Source organism: Pelodiscus sinensis, chromosome 9 (assembly GCF_049634645.1).
Source record: "Pelodiscus sinensis isolate JC-2024 chromosome 9, ASM4963464v1, whole genome shotgun sequence".
Taxonomy (NCBI): Eukaryota; Metazoa; Chordata; order Testudines; family Trionychidae; genus Pelodiscus; species Pelodiscus sinensis.
In genome coordinates, this window is record NC_134719.1 from 5,072,004 (window position 1) to 5,088,316 (window position 16,313).

The following is a 16,313-nucleotide window of genomic DNA, read 5'->3' on the forward strand; positions in this document are numbered from 1 at the left end:
TGAGTGGTCTCAAACCATGGAGTCTGCTGGACGAAGGGAGGTTCTGTAGGCTCTGCTCCCAGCTGGGACTGCACTCCCTGTTGCCGGCCCCACTGCGCCAGCCCGGGGCAAGACTGCATCCCCCACTGCCCCAGCCCCAGATAGAGGCTGGCCCTGCGGCCTCCATCCCTAACAGGGCTGTGTCCCTCATGGTGCTGGCCAGCTGCTGGCCCCACTGCCTACTGTGCTCCCCGCTGCCAGCCCTGGCTGGCGCTGCGCCCCCCAAACATGCCAGCCCCAACCAAGGCTGTGCTCCCCACCATACCAACCCAGCCCAGGCTGTGCGTCTGAACCTGGTCAGATGGGCCTCTCTGGTCCACCAATATCCATGGTCTGGCAGGATTGAGTCCTGGATTTTAGAGGTTCAGTCTGCACAGGCATCTTTCCTGCAAGAGGTTGCTAGCAAGGAATATCTTGTAGGCCCTTGCAAAAAAGCAACAGTAACAGATTAATAATAATAATAATAATTAATAATGACAGAGGGACTCTACTAATTAGTCCTCTGTTCTAGGTGCCTATAGGACACTTTTCACAGACATGAAGGCCCAGCTCTTCAGTGTATGTCTACACTGCAATCAGGAGATGTGATTGCCGCATATGTAGATGTACCTGCGTTAGCTCCGATTCAGTATGTATTGAGGGCGGGGTCATAGGCAGAAAGCTAGGCTGTCCCACACCCTCTGCAGTTATACTGCTATTGTTATTCAAGTTGGCTTTCACCTAGCTAGATCCAAGTTAGCTCAGGTACGAGAGCACTTGCTGTAGTCACATCTCCAGCCTGCAGTGTGGATATACCACCAAATCTATTTATGCACCTAACTCGCAGGTTTAAAACAAACAAAAGGAAGTTTTGCTTCACTCAGCACACAGTTAACCTGTGGAACTCCTTGCCAGAGGATGTTGTGAAGACAAGGATTTTAACAGGGTTCAAGAAAGATAAGTTCATGGAGGTTAGGTCCATCAATGGCTATGAGCCAGGATGGGTAGGAATGGTGTCCCTAACCTCTGTCAGAGGCAGGGAATGGGTGACAGTAGAGGGATTGCTTGAAGATTCCCTATTCTGTTCATTCTCTCTGGGGTAACTGGCACTGGCCACTATCGGCAGACAGGATACTAGGTTGGATGGGCCTTTGGTCTGACCCAGTATGTCCATTCTTATGTTCCCAATGAAATATCTTTAAGGAGCTGGGCCCAGTCAGTCAGCATCTTATTTACTTAATACCGGTGCCACCTATAAAAAGTAGTTAAGGAAAGAGGGAGGGGAGACAGAGAAATAAAATGGAGGAAAGTGATGGTCTCTATTAAAAAAGAAAGTTGTTGCATACAGGAGACCACAATCATTATTGTTTGTGTTACAGTAATGCCTAGAGGCACCATCCACATAGGGGGGCTCCATCGTGTTAGGCATTTCCCGGACACATAGTCAGAAATTGTCCCTTCTCCATCCAGTTCATTGTCCCAACATCCTGCTCCTTCAAAAGCTTATGAAAGTGCTTAACCTGTTTGTCCTGAAATTAATGGGATTATTTCCAGTTGATAAAGTTAAGCACCTGGATAGGTCTTTGTAGGATCAGGGACTGAACAGGCATGATAGGAAAAGGGTGACAGAAAGAGATATAAAATACAAACAAAAGACAGGGAAGAGAGGCACAGAGAAATTAAGTATTTTGCCCAAGGTCACAAAATAAAAGAGTTAGGATCTGAACACGTCTGTCTTAACCTCAAAACCATGCAGCCTCACATGTGTAGACAGTTACCCGGCAGTCTGAGGACATGCACACCACCTAATGCAGCATAAAAGGGATGTGATTATCAGAGCTTGTCATCTAGTGGTTCTTGCAACCAAGTCCAGAGTTGTTGACTTGAGTCCCATGACTTGAACTCGAGTCCCACTTCAGTCGCCTAGGTGACTCGACTTGAGACTCGACTCAGGTTCATTGTTTGTGACTTGAAACTCGACTTGAGACTTGCTAATTTTGTTCAATTGACTCGGTGAAAAAATTGTCTGAAAATGCCGATATTGATGGCTTATACAAAAATGACTTGACATTTTTAAAATTAAGACTCGAGACTCGACTTGGGACTTGACTCGAAAGTGACTTTAGGGACTCGAGACTCGACTTGAGACTTGAACTGTAGTGACTTGAGACTCGACTTGGACTTGACAATGACGACTTGAAGACAACACTGACCAAGTCCTAACCAAACATTTCATTTATATCAGGACAGACAGACCTGAAATAGCTTAACAAAACCTGGTTGCAGCAGGGTTATACTTCTGCAAGCAAAGAACCCGCAACATTATGAATATTTATCATGCATCTTCTTAAACACTAGATGCCATGCAAGTACTAGAAAACAGAAATGAAAGAGAGATTTTTGTGTAGGATCCATACCAGATCTTGTGTCTGTGTTTACATTCCTATTCAGCATATTGGGAATAAAGAAAGGGAAAATGTTCTTGGATTCCTGGGTAGAAAGTAACTCTACATACAAGAATCTTTGCAGATCTGACCTCGAGTTTGGTTCATTTCAACTCATTCACCCCGTTGTAAATATTTAATCAGTAACAAATGCAGAATTTAGACTCAGAGACTGATCAAAATCCTCTAGCAGGAAGATATGAAGGTTCTAGTCTACATGTTTCTTTGTAGGGAAAAAAGCTTTGCTTAAGGTAATTTTTTGCTGAAAGTAGTAAAGAGAATAGAAAACATGTTGCCTGCTTCTTCATGCTCTAGAAAGCCAGATAGTTCTATAGGCGAATTTCTGCCCTCTGTGAGACATGTAGGTATGCTGCTAAAGTCAGTGACAGTTCTGTAGATGGATCTGAGAGCAAAATTTGTGTGCACTTGACCAAAATAAAATAAAAAATTGCAGCATTTTAGTATGACTAGGAAAATCACCCGTGGACTTTTGGAGAATTATTTTTTAGGAAATGTGTATTTCTGTAGCCTGCCCTATTTTCCATTTTTTTACTGAAGGTACATTTAATTAAATCCACTTGATGTTGTCTCATAAGTTACAGTGAGAGACTGGAAGTTGGAGTTCTTGGCTACTATTCCTGCCTCTGATTCAGGCTACGTCTAGACTGCAGGTGTCTTTCAGCAGAAGCTTTTCCAGAAGAGATGCTCCAAAAAAACTTCTTCCAAAAGAGAGCGTCCACACTGACCAAGCGCATCGAAAAAGCGATCTGCTTTTTTGACAGATAGCATCCACACTGAATGGACGCTTTCTCGCATTTAAGCTGTGATTGCTATGGATGGAGTGGCCACCAGAGCACCTATGCTTTTTCCTCTTTCCTCTTCTTTCGAAAGAACTCCCTCTTCCCTGTCCCCACACACCTTTTTCCGAAAGAGCTCTTTTGGAAAAAGTTTTTTTCCTTGTAGAAAGAGGTTTACCAATGTTGGAACCCCCCTACCCCCTGTTCTTTCGATTTTTTTTCAAAAGAACACGATTGCAGTGTGGACATAAGTGAAGTTTTTTTTGGAAAAATGGCTGTTTTTCCAAAAAAAAAACCCCACCTCTGTAGTGTAGATATAGACTCAATCAGCTCCGTGCATGGAGCCCTGAGCTTCTGATTGGGCAGGGCTGATTAATCACCTGTGAAGCTGTGCTTCCCTGCAGTTTAGAGAGAACACTGCCCTGAGGCTGAATTAATACACGGAGCGTCCATACTACCAAGCCTGTTATTTTGCAATAACAAGCTGCTTATTTCAAAATCTGTACTCCTGCTTTCCTCGGGGAATAATGCTCATTTTGCTTACAGACTCGGCTTTCCCTTGACATATTTTTTATGCGCTGCCTTTTCTTGTTCCCTCTCTTCCTAATTTTCCCTTCCTCCACCCCCCCTCCCGTCTCTCCTGTTTAGTTTGGTCCTAGACATTCTACACTCGGGTCATCTGAGGAAGTGGATTGTGCCCACGAAAGCTCATGATCCCATCAACATGTTTTGTTATTCTATAAAGTGCTACCAGACCATTTGTTGTTTTTTCAGCTTACCCGTACAGACTAACTCGGCTACCCCCTGAAACATTTTGAAATAGTTATTTTGAAATAGTGGTAGTGAGGATGCTCCGGTACTGCTATTTCAAAATAACTACTCCCCAGAGTCATTCAAACTACTTACACCCCAGTGCTTCCTGGGGCTTTAAGTTGAGGTAACGTATCCACATTAATGGAGCCTGCCTCCGACTAATTTTGAGGCTTCCTCATAGTGAGGACACGCTATTTCAATTTTGTTATTTCAGGAGCTATTAAATCGATGTTAGCTATTTCGAAATAGTTTCCGAGTGTAGATATGCCCTAAGTGTACATACTGCACTATGATTATCAAAGGGAGGCACATTTCTTAAATTATGGCAAATCAAAAACAATGATATTTTTCTTTAGATTTTGTGGAAAATAAAAATTGTCAGCTCTCCCTATTTCAGCTATGCAAGTTTTTCAAGAACACCAGGAAACTTTAACCTAGTGAAACTAACAGAATGAACAAAAAGGAGCTGTGGACACATAGCCTGTTTATCATGTGAAATCGCGGCTGCACATCTCTTTCCTTTAGACATGTCTGGAGAATAACAAATGAACCTTGTCCTTTTATAAGGTGGAAGACGTTATCACCACTAGCAGGCTGCCAAATCTGGTGTATTAGCGTGATCCGGCTAGAGGCTAAGACACGTGTCAGAGTTTTCCATGTCTTGTTGCGATGCATGACAGAATCCTAAACTGAACACATTTCACAGTCTTAATTAATACATCGTGTGCTCTTTGACCAACCTGCTAATCCAAGAAACACTAATAAAATCCAGGAAAGAAACTATGTCAACACCACATCACAGGCTGCAGTAAAAAGATTTACCTCTGATACATATTGCGCGGAGTTCTGCTGTGCCATTATTCTATTTCCACAAGAATTCTCTACACTCATCACTTTCCCCAGCATATAGTCAATGTCAAGCACTGATATTGGACCCAATCCTGCTGAATGCCTACACAACTTCATTGAACTGTCTCACTTTATACTTCAGTGTAACTCGCTGAATGGCAGGGGATGTCTTTTGTGTGTTGTCTAGCACAAGGGTTTTCAACCTTTTTTTCTCATCAGGACCCAATTGAAGAAAATTGTTGCAACCCAACAGAATTTGACTAGAGTGTGGACTCTGGGGAGGGGCTGAGGAGGACAGCTTTGGGGTGTGGGAGAGGGATCTGGCTTGGCGGGGGTGTCAGTGTTGTGGCAGGAAGTGCTTGCCTTCTGTGGCTCAGAGTCAGTGGTGCAGAGGGGGTCCTAAAGCAGCTTCCTCCCTCTCCTGGAACTGCAGATCATCTGCGCCCCAGAGGCAGGTTCCCAGTGCTCAGGGCAGAGAGACCTGTGCTTTCTCTCCCCTACTCAAGAGCCGGGCCTACTGCCGGCTACTTCTGGGGTGCAGCACAGTCTGTGGTGCAGGACAGGCACGGAGCCTGATTCCCCTGCTCACCTGATCCCCCTGCAGCAACAAGACCCAGGGCCTGACATTCTGCGACCCAGTCCTGGGTCACAACCTGTAGCAAACCACCGATCTAGCACATTGCGGGGAGGGGGGTTAGATCGAGGACTAGTGCTTCCAGGCACTTTGATGAGGATGATGATGATAAACGAATAACAATCATTAATAAGAGTGCGATTGCATTTGTGTAAATGGGATGAGAATGGATTCCTCTAGCAACAGTCTCCATGACGAAATGCAGTCAGGACAAGTGCAAAGTACTTGAGGAAAACTCAGCCGCACAGCTACCCAGTGGAGAATAAAACCTGGCTGGATAGCTGTACTTCCGGAAAGGGTTCTAGTGGGTCACAGGCTGGGTATGAGTCAATGATGAGATGGAGTTGAGAAAAAAAGCCAATGTCCATCTGAGGTGTATTAACAGAAACATTGTATGCAACACTCAGGAGGTCATTATCGGGATGGCTGTAGCTGGAGAGTTGTGTCTAATTTTGGGCGCTTCACTTCAGGAAAGATGAGGACAAACTGGAGAGAATCCAGACGGGAGGGGGGAGGGAAAAAAGATAAAATGCTCAGAAAACCTGACTTCAGAGGAAAGGTTAACACAACTGGGCATGTTTAGTGTTGAGAAAGGAAGACTGAGCGAGGACCAGATTACAGTCTTTAAATGGGCTGTTACAAGGAGGACTGTGATCGTTTTTCTCTTTGTTCTCCGGCGGAAGGACAAGAAGTAACGGGTTTAATCATCAATAAGGGAGATTTAGGTTAGATATGAGGAAAACACATTTTAACTCTAAGGGGAGTTAAGCCCTGGAACGGGCTCCCAAAGGAGGATGTGAAATTGCCATCGTAGGTTTTCAAGCACAGGTTGGACAAAGACCCGTCAGGGATGGTCTAGGTTACTTGGTCCTGCCTAAGCACAGGAAACTGGACTTGATGACTTCTTGAGGCCCCTTCCAATCCAACATTTCTCTTAATTGGCGTTAAAGGGGTTTTGTTTTAAGGTTGCCACTGGGGAGCCAACAGTCACGCCAGGTCCCCGGGCAAAAGGGGCAGGGGAGCTCCATGCTTCAGGAAGGGGCCCTGTGTATAAGGGATGGCACCAGGGATAGCCAGCCCTCATTTCTGCCAGTAGCAAGCCCTGTAGAATTGCCGCAGTCCAGGGCAGTAGCCACCTTTGTCCCTGACTCCCCCCATCTAGGGTTGCCAGATGGTTTAACCAAAAATATTGAACGCCCCCCCCCCACACACACACACACACAAACAAACACAAAACCACCGAGGAAAAAATTGTGTTGAGAAAAAAAAGGGGGAGACCAAAGTTGTTGAGAAAAAAAAAGGACCCTTTAAGAAATGTTTTTGAGGCTTTTTGGTCCTAACAGGCTGCCAGTGGCCATCCGCCCATTTTGTCTCCCTGCTCTGGGCCAGACAGCTCCCCTGTGGAACCCGGTAAGCACCCGGGATTTTTGCTTCCTGGCTGGGAAAAAAATCAGAAAATACTGGACATTTTAGGTGTCTGGTATTTTCTGAATTTTTTACCGGACAGGAGGTGAAAGTACTGGACTGTCTGGCTCAATACAGGACACTTGGCAACCCTACCCCCATCAGGGGGCTGGGTTGCCAGTTCAAATGACATTAGGGTGACTCTCCTGATAGTTGATGTAATGACTCAGTGCCTAGATGTCAGGTGATCCCATGAGAATTTATCTATCTGAAGCACATACCTCACAAGGCCTTTGCTATTGTCAGTCAGCACCTCATGGTCTTTCATGTATTTTTCCACACCACACCCCTGTGAGGCAGGGCAGGGCCTGTCTCATTTTGGGCAGATAGGGAACTGAGCAAAAGAGGCAAGGAGATTCATCAGAGGTCACACAGGAAGTCTGCAGCAGAGCAGCGAACTGAACACAGGTCGGCTCAAATCCTAGATTATTACCATGTCCAATGGCCCATCTTTTCTCTCAGCCTCCATTTAAATAATACAAGTTTCTAGCCCTCATCTTTGCAGAGATCAGCTTGAAAACAAAGCCAAAATGCACCCTGATGGTACAGAAACCAGAAGGGAAATGAAAAGAACTCACACTCATTATTTTAAAAAAACAACCCTTTCACAGCTGTTTGAACATTCGGGGTATAGCCAGTAGCATAGAATCTCGAATACAGCTGGGATTTTCACACTCACTGTTGGCCTGACAATGCTGCTACTGAAGCTTTACCACCAACTTCAATGGAAGGCCTGTCAGAACAATGTTTTGGAAAATCCCACCTTACATTTTCAAAGTACAAATAGTTTTGATAATATTCTGATATTATCGAGCATAAGTATGAATTACCGTCTCTGAGCTTGGTACACAGGACTAATTAGTTTCCAACAAATAATAGAGGATTGATTCCTGGTTCTGATTGGGAATCTGGCTCTGATTAATAAATAAAGTGTGATCATGAATAATAAAATGAATATTTTACATAACACCTGGATTTCAGTTTAGACCAACCAGCATTTTTCAATCATTAATTCACGGAACAATTCATGGAAAAATTCCAGATCAGATCTAATTGTGAGTCGTCGAGATGAAGTCCGAGGGACTGCACAGAGTAAGCAAGATTCCCAGTGGTCTGCGTTTTGCAAAGCAAATCAGGGCCTGATCCAGTACATCTTTAAGTACGTGTGTTTGGGACTTCATGCAATAGAGATACACACGTGCTTCAGGTTTCACCTCCTTACTTTTAAATTGAGAAAGCAACACCATCTCATCAAAATGGCACACAGCTATTTCCAGGGGACTATTCACGAGAGAATACCGAGCAAGATTTGGCTAGGAACTTCAAATTTCATTTCATACAAAAAGATCTGCTTAAGAATCATGGAATCATCGAGTACGAGAACTGGAAGGGACCTCAAAGTCCAGTCCCTTCCCTTCATGGCAGGAACAAGCACAATAAGAACATAAGAACGGCCATACTAGGTCAGACCAAAGGTCCATGCAGCCCAGTATCCTGTTTGCCGACAGTGGCCAATGCCAGGTGTCCAAGAGGGAGTGAATCGAACAGGTAATGATCAAGTGATCTCTCTCCTGCCATCCATCTCCACCCTATGACAAACAGAGGCTAGGGACACCATTCCTTACCCATACTGGCTAATAGCCATTAATGGACTTAACCTCCATGAATTTATCTAGTTCTCTTTTAAACCCTTTTATAGTCCTAGCCTTCACAACCTCCTCAGGCAAGGAGTTCCACAGATTGACTATGCGCTGTGTGAAGAAGAACTTCCTTTTATTTGTTTTAAACCTGCTGCCCATTAATATGATTTGGTGGCCCCTAGTTCTTATATTATGGGAACAAGTAAATAACTTTTCCTTATTCACTTTCTCCGCACCACTCACGTTTTTATAGACCTCTATCACATGCCCCCTTAATCTCCTCTTTTCCTAGGTGAAAAGTCCTAATCTCTTTAATCTCTCCTCAGATGGGACCCGTTCCAAACCTCTAATCATTTTAGTTGCCCTTCCAAATCACCTACCATCCAAATCACTGCTGATCATAGAGTCATAGAGTTGGAAGGAACCTCAGGAGGTCATCGAGTCCAGCCCGCTGCCCAAAGCAGGACCAATCCCAACTAAATCATCCCAGCCAGGGCTTTGTCAAACCGGTCCTTAAAAACCTCTAGGGATGGAGATTCTACCACCTCCCCAGATCACCAATTCCAATGCTTCACAACCCTCCTAGTGAAATAGTTTTCCCTAATATCCAACCTAGACCTCCCCCACTGTAACTTGAGACCATTGCTCCTCATTCTCCCATCTGTCACCATTGAGAACAGTCTCTCTCCTTCCTCTTTGGAATCTCCCTTCAGGTATTTAAAAGCTGCTCTCAATCTCCCTCCCCCCACTCTTCTGCATACTAAATAAGTCCAAATCCCTCAGCTTTTCTTCATAGGTCATGTGCTCCAGCCCCCTAATCATTTTGTTTGCCCTCCACTGGACCCTCTCCACTGCATCCACATCCTTTCTGTAGCGGGGGGTCCAGAATTGGGCACAATACTCCAGAAGTGGTCTCATCAGCGCCAAATAAAGTGGAATAATCACTTCTCTAGAAATACTGCCTTGGCTAGTCTAGACTGGCAAAATTTTCCACAAATGCTTTTAACGGAAACGTTTTTCCGTTAAAAGCATTTGCAGAAAAGAGCGTCTAGATTGGCATGGATAAAAGCACTTTTTGCGGAAAAGCATCCTGCCAATCTAGACGCGGTTTTGCGCAAGAAAGCCCCGATCGCCATTTTCGCGATCACGGCTTTTTTGTGCAAAACAATACTGCGTTGTCTACACTGGCCCTCTTGCGCAAAAGCATTTGCGCAAGTGGGCTTTTGCCTGAATGGGAGCAGCATAGTGTTTCCGCAAGAACACTGACAATCTTACATGAGATCGTCAGTGTTCTTGCGGAAATTCAAGTGGCCAGTGTAGACAGCTGGCAAGTTTTTCCCCAAAAGCACCTGCTTTTGCGGAAAAACTTGCCAGTCTAGATGCAGCCCCTTGTGTTTTAATCCTGCTACCCATTTAAAAAAAGCTTCTCTCATTTCCACACCAGGAGTTAAACTCAAGCTGCGTAGGTGAAAACCAGGAATCCTAACCACTAGACCATGTGGGACTGATAGAAGGTGGTCTAATGTGCTTTTAAATATCTCCAGTGATGGAGATTCTACAACCTCCCTAGGCAATTTATTTCAGTGCTTAACCATCCTGACAGGAAGTTTTTCCTAATATCCAACCTAAACCTCCCTTGCAGCAATTTAACCCCACTGCTTCTTGTCTTATCATCAGAGGCCAAGGAGAATACTTTTTCTCCCCCCTCCTGGTAGCATCCTTTTAGTTACTTCCTGGTCCTCTCTTTTCCAAACAAACCCAGTTCTTTCAGTTTTCCCTCATAGCTCCTGTTCTCTAGACCTTTCATCATTTTTGTTGCTCTTCTCTGGACTCTCTCCAATTTCTCCACATCTTTCCTGAAATGTGGTGCCCAGAAAGAGCATAAGAACCCCCAAGTTGCTCAGAAGACATTTGAAAGCTGATGTGTACACTGAACTGGTTAGTAACTAAGTGCATTTCGTAGCCACTCAAATATTTGTTGAAGAGCTACCATGAGAGCATGTTATCTAACAAGTTGGAAGGAAATCAAGCCAATATCCCGTCTTGTTTGAGAGCACTCATGGTAATATCACAAAGCTATCTGACAAGAAAAAAAAATGCTGCGTAGAAGGAAGAAGAAAATGCTGGATTTAGCAATTAACCTGGAAGTGGAGACAAATTCCAGTAACTTCTTTAGGCTACATACTGCGGTGAGATATAGGATCATGTCATTTTGTTGCCCCTTTATGATTCTCTGGAGGTGCAAAGAGGATAACAAAGGGGTGGATATGTCCACCAGAGAATTCTCTGGGCACAGAGGGAATTTCCAGGTGGTGCAGGACAAGTAGCAGCTCTGCTTTCCCATCTTGCAGCTCTCTAGTGTAGGTGGACTGAAGGAGCCAGGGTTTGGAAAGACAAGCATTGTACAGCCTTGTGGGTCTAGCACAGAGCTGCAAGGAAGCTGGCATCCTCATGCTGTAATCGGCTTGTGCTCTGCTGCCCATGACCAGCCGTGGACACAGACCAGCAGAAGTCCCGCCTCAAAGGCTCTGACAGACACCAGTCCTATGGCTTCTGATTGGCTTCCCCCCCATATAAACCTATGCGGTATTACAGGAAGAGTCTAGGCAACAAGGCGGATTCTCTGTAGCGACCGTGAACATTCCTTGTTCCGCAACACCTGGCTTTAACCTCAGCTCGATTTGGACTTCACCTTGTGACTCAGAGCATGAAATCTCACTTGGACTCTGATCCTTGGCATTGGCCCTGGTCTGGAACCTGACGATGCACACCTCTGCTACTCCCAGCCTCCGTTTGCCCCAGCTCTGACCCACGTCCCGACTGCCTATGTTGAGATCCTGACACACCTTGCTTAAGTCTCTCTGTCCCTGGTGGCTCTGTGGCCTCCTAGGTAACTGGTTCCAAGACTACTCCCTAACTAATGCCGGAGTCTAGACAGGGCTCTACCCAATCTGACAACAAGGGGAACACAAACCAGAGAGACACCCTCCTCCTCCATTTCCTGTATCAAGCACCTCCCGCTCCATTTCCTGTATTGAACAGAGAATTGAGCCCATGTTGTTCATCAGTGGCTATGCAGCCCCGTTAGCATTCACTATACTAAACAGAGAGACGCAAGGAATATTTTAAACAAATAAAATCTCAGTTATGGACTTTCAGTCTCCAACCCACCAAATGGAAGAAAGTCATCTGACCACAATTTACCTGTTACACTTCAAAAGTGGCTGGCTCTCCTAAAAAAGAAAAGCCGCCTTCTCTTTAATGAGACTAAGTACCATATTTCAGCCCGGCGTGTTGTGAAAAGGAAACAATTTGGGTTCATTTACTGAAATTTACCTTTCAGGCGCAGTTAAGCAGAATTAAAAGTTTGTACGAACTGACAGCATTCTGTTTTCCTTCACAACATTGTCTCGAAGGAAAGGATAACAGACTAACTAGCTGAAATTCCAGCCTGGCTGATAAGGTTCAGTGTATACGGGCATGATTAGGGTGGTTTACAGCATGTTGTCACTCTTCATTCATCACCGGGTTAATTTTTTTTAGGCTGAAATAGCTGCCCCATGGAAAAGAGACGGCTGTTTGTTATGCTACAAACCAATGGGATATCAAGGAAACACCATTCCTGTTTCCAGGGAGATTTTATTTCATTTTCAGCCAATAACAGACCTGCAGATCCAGGGCTCCATCAGAAGGACACAGTCCTTTTCCTCCTTTCTGACCAACTCTCCTTCCTCCTTGAACTTTTATACAATTTCTCCTATTCTTCATCCTGCATTTTGCTGAAGCTTCTACTCACCTTCAATGTGCTCCTGGGGCCAGACCGAGCCATTCCAGCGCCCCGGCGCACAGGTTACTTGCGCTCTGGGTTGGGGGAGGGCACATGCATGGCTCCGCCCCTGCACCAGCGTGTGGGGGACGGTGCATGCACAGCCCCGCCTCCGCCCGGCACGTGAGGGAGGGCACATCCACGGCCCCGCCGGTGTGTGGGAGAGGGCGCATGCGCAGCCCCACCCCTGCACGGCGCGTGGGGGAGGGTGCGCAGAGTAGGCGGCGGCAGGCCACATGTGCCTGGCTCGGCCCAGCCCGGCTACTGCCGCTGGCGTGGAGCCGAGGGCCGCCCGGGGCAGGCAGAGTCTGGCCATGCAGGGCCCTGTGGCCGTGGGGGGAAGGGCGCTGCTGGCTGGCACTGTGGAGGTTAACACGGCCCCTGCCCCAGGCAGCCACTGCAGGATGGCCACTGGGAGCTGCTGCAGCCCGCGATCCAGGAGCCGGGCGTGTGACACCTGATGGCAGCTATAAAGGTGCGCGTTCAGTCCCTCCACACAGGTTGGCGCCCCGGGCAGCTACCCGACTAACCCATGGCTTAATCCAGCCCTGTGTGCTCCATAACTCCACCCCACGAACAGCGCTTACCCCAAGCTTGACGCAGCTGTAAATCACTGATTTGCCCCCGACTCTCATTCTGCTCTATCCAGTCTGTCCTCCTACTCCTCTTATTTGTCCCTTTCCCCAGACTCGCTGCCTTCTTCCAAGCTATCACAACTCTTGAATCAGTCAGACATTTACCAACCTCTCTGCCCCTAGAACAGCGGTTCTCAAACTTGCTGGCTGGGGGGCCAGAACAAACCTTTCCGTGGACCACCAGCCAACCACCCATGAAGACAAAATGGGTGCTGGAGGGGATGATGGTGCGGAGTCTCATCGGGGGAGTGCATGAGAAGGATGAGGACACAGGGTCTGGGCATTAGGGAATGGGGGATGCTTATCCCCTTCTGTGTCTCAGACACCACCTCCCACTCCTCTCATTGGCCATGATTCTGGCCAATGGAAGCAGAGGGGAAAGCCTCCAGGTTGTGCTTCCCTGTGCTGCCATTCCCCTCGCTAGCTTATCCTGTCAATCAGATCTGGCCTGTGAGACTTGGGGCTTCTCCCTTCTCCTGTATTGGGAAGCCAGCACTGGGGCTCCAACCTCACAAAGGTGGGAGAGGGAGGGGGTCTAGAGTACCAGTGTCGGCTCCCTGTTGCACTGGAGGGGGTAGAAGAAGAGGAAACTGAGCTAATAGTGTCAACAGAAGAGTAAAACTCTCCCCATCTGACAGAAGCCATGACCCTTTCAATACAATCTATCCGTGCTCCCTCCCCACCCCAAAAAAGCCACTTTTGCTCAAGTAGATGAACCGATCAATATTTTTTTTCCATCAAAAATGTAGTTTTATGGAAATCAAAATATTCCATGCAGGGAAACACATTTAAAAGAAAACAAAGATGTCTACAAATTGAAATGAAAACCACATTTCTAATTACAAATCTCAATTCATTTCCTTTGATTTTTGGCAACTAACACTGGAGTTAGAAAGGGAAAATGTAATGTTAAGCGTGGGGGGTGAGGGGGGATTGTTTTAAAATAACAATAATCACATTTGGCCCCGACAAATTTTTGAATGAAATTGTTCCCTTTAAAAATGTTGTGGAAAGAAAATTGTACCCCCATATGAAATAGTTTGGTTTTGCATACATCTTGGCTTTGTCAGAGAAACAGAAAAAGGTGAATTCCAGATCTAGAAACCTTCCAGCAAAACACCAGGACATTAAACAAATCTAGAGAATATCAGTTTATGTGTGACAGCTGGTCCCAGCTCTCAGGATAGAAGAAAAGGAGAGAGACAACCTCTAAAATAAATAATAATAATGTATGAGATTAAATGATGACTCATTTTTATTAGACTATTTCATATGGTGGTTATAACCCTAGAGCAGACTAGAAAAACTATATGAGTTAAGGCCTTAGTGGAACCATTAATTATGGATTTCCTGACTTTTATAGGTTGAAATCAAACCTTTGATGTTCCTATAACATTGTTCTCATTTGTTCATTTCCTTTGTTTCTGTATTGGAAGCTTAAAAAAACACCCTAAGATTTCCATGGAAGTGTAGGAGATGGACTTGTAAGCCACAGTCCATAAAAGCCCTGCAACTCATGGCTCATAAAGTCCTCTAATCCATAGTCAGTAAAGCTTTGGAAAAGAGCTCCGAAAAACAATGACTTCATAGTTCAGTGGGGTTCAAGCAAGTACCTTTAATCTGGTTTAAATTTGCATACTTGCTCCCCCACCTACACATTTGGCTTTGACTTTTCAGGTTGAAACTCAACTGAAAATATTGAATTTTGAAGGCTTTGGCTTGAAATAGACTGCGTTTTACATGGTTTTCATGTGAAATAATTAAAAAGACACAGATTCCCCCAAACTTATCTCAGGTTTATGCCCTTTTTCCTCTTCCCACATTTCCAGTGTGTGACAACTGGATAAAAAAGAAGCTAGTAAACAGACATGATTTGGACCAGCATTCTTGGTATATTGGTCCAGAGTCCGAGATGGTGTAAAATCAACAAAGCTCAGCTGTGAATCTATCCCATTCAAGTCAGCCTAAGAATTATTCTCTTCCATCCTTTCAGGGAATAATAGGTTTACAGACTCTAATAACTTGGAATGGAATGGAACCATTTAAAAAATAATACTCTGTCCAATGCATAGTGCCAGCCCCAAAATGCAACTGATGTTGATGAAACAGAACTGCCAACTGCACAAAATGCAGCAGCTGTTTTATAAATGTCAATAGCCTATCCATTTTATTAGGAAACCAATGCTTCCCATGAGCCTCTGGTTTTGGATTAACAGTTTGTAATTTGTTTTTAACTGAAGTCGCTTTAGAATTGGATCAGCAAAATAAAATAAAATTGGAAAGCACTAAAGCAGATTTTGTTCCCCTGCTTCATTTTAGGTCCTTGGTCTCCCACTGAACCCCACATCGACCTCCTTAGAAACACTGCCGTAAAGCCAAGGTCATGCTAAAACTTGTTCATCATAGGCTCTGTGAGCCAGTAGACTGTGATCTTTTACCATCTCGTCAATTGTCACTGAATGGAAAGGAGTAAAAAGGTTGGGACTGAGAAGAGATCCTGTAGGGGGAGTGAAACATAGCTGTAACTCGAAGCTGGGGAGCCATCCTTCTCCAAACCATTTTTGGAGGCAATACTTGTAATACAAAAACAAACATCCCATTCCATCCAGCTATTTGAACTCAGAGCTACACAATATAGCAGGTGTCCTGCTCTTTAAGCTGAATACGTAGATCATTCAGGGAGTGTGGATAACACCCGTGCCCCAGCCAAATCTGACCCTTTAACATACCATTTTGTCCCATGTGACAGCTATCAGGAATGGTCTAAATGATACTGGGTCCTGCCACGAGGGCAGGGACCTGGACTTGATGACCTCTCGAGGTCCCTTCTGTTCTAGTGTTCTATGATTCTCAGTTGAGCCAGGATAGATTGTCCTATGGAATGCAAGGACACTGGTGGACTTGGGACTCTTCAAATGGAAATCAAAGGAGTTGCCCTCCTTGGAGATAACTCAGATCACAAAACCCAGGGCTGGGTACATGGAAGCTGGGAAGAAAGCGGTTCCCTCCATTGAACAACCTTCCCGGAGAATCCAGACTCCATCTCTCTTTAAGAGACATTGCGAAGCCTCCGTCTCCAAAAAAAGCCTTTCCACCATCACAGCACTCACAACAATGACACCCCCGTCTGTCCATACTCCCACCCAAAATGGGACATAAAACTAGTGACATGAGTATATCAACCAATCACAGA

General features: G+C 45.3%; 1 protein-coding gene across 1 annotated transcript in view; it reads right to left on the reverse strand.

Annotated features, from left to right (window-relative positions):
- The window catches only part of TRABD2B (TraB domain containing 2B), a 540,370-nt gene that overhangs the window by 25,575 nt on the left and 498,482 nt on the right, over positions 1-16,313 (reverse strand). The gene's annotated exons all lie outside the window — the stretch shown is intronic.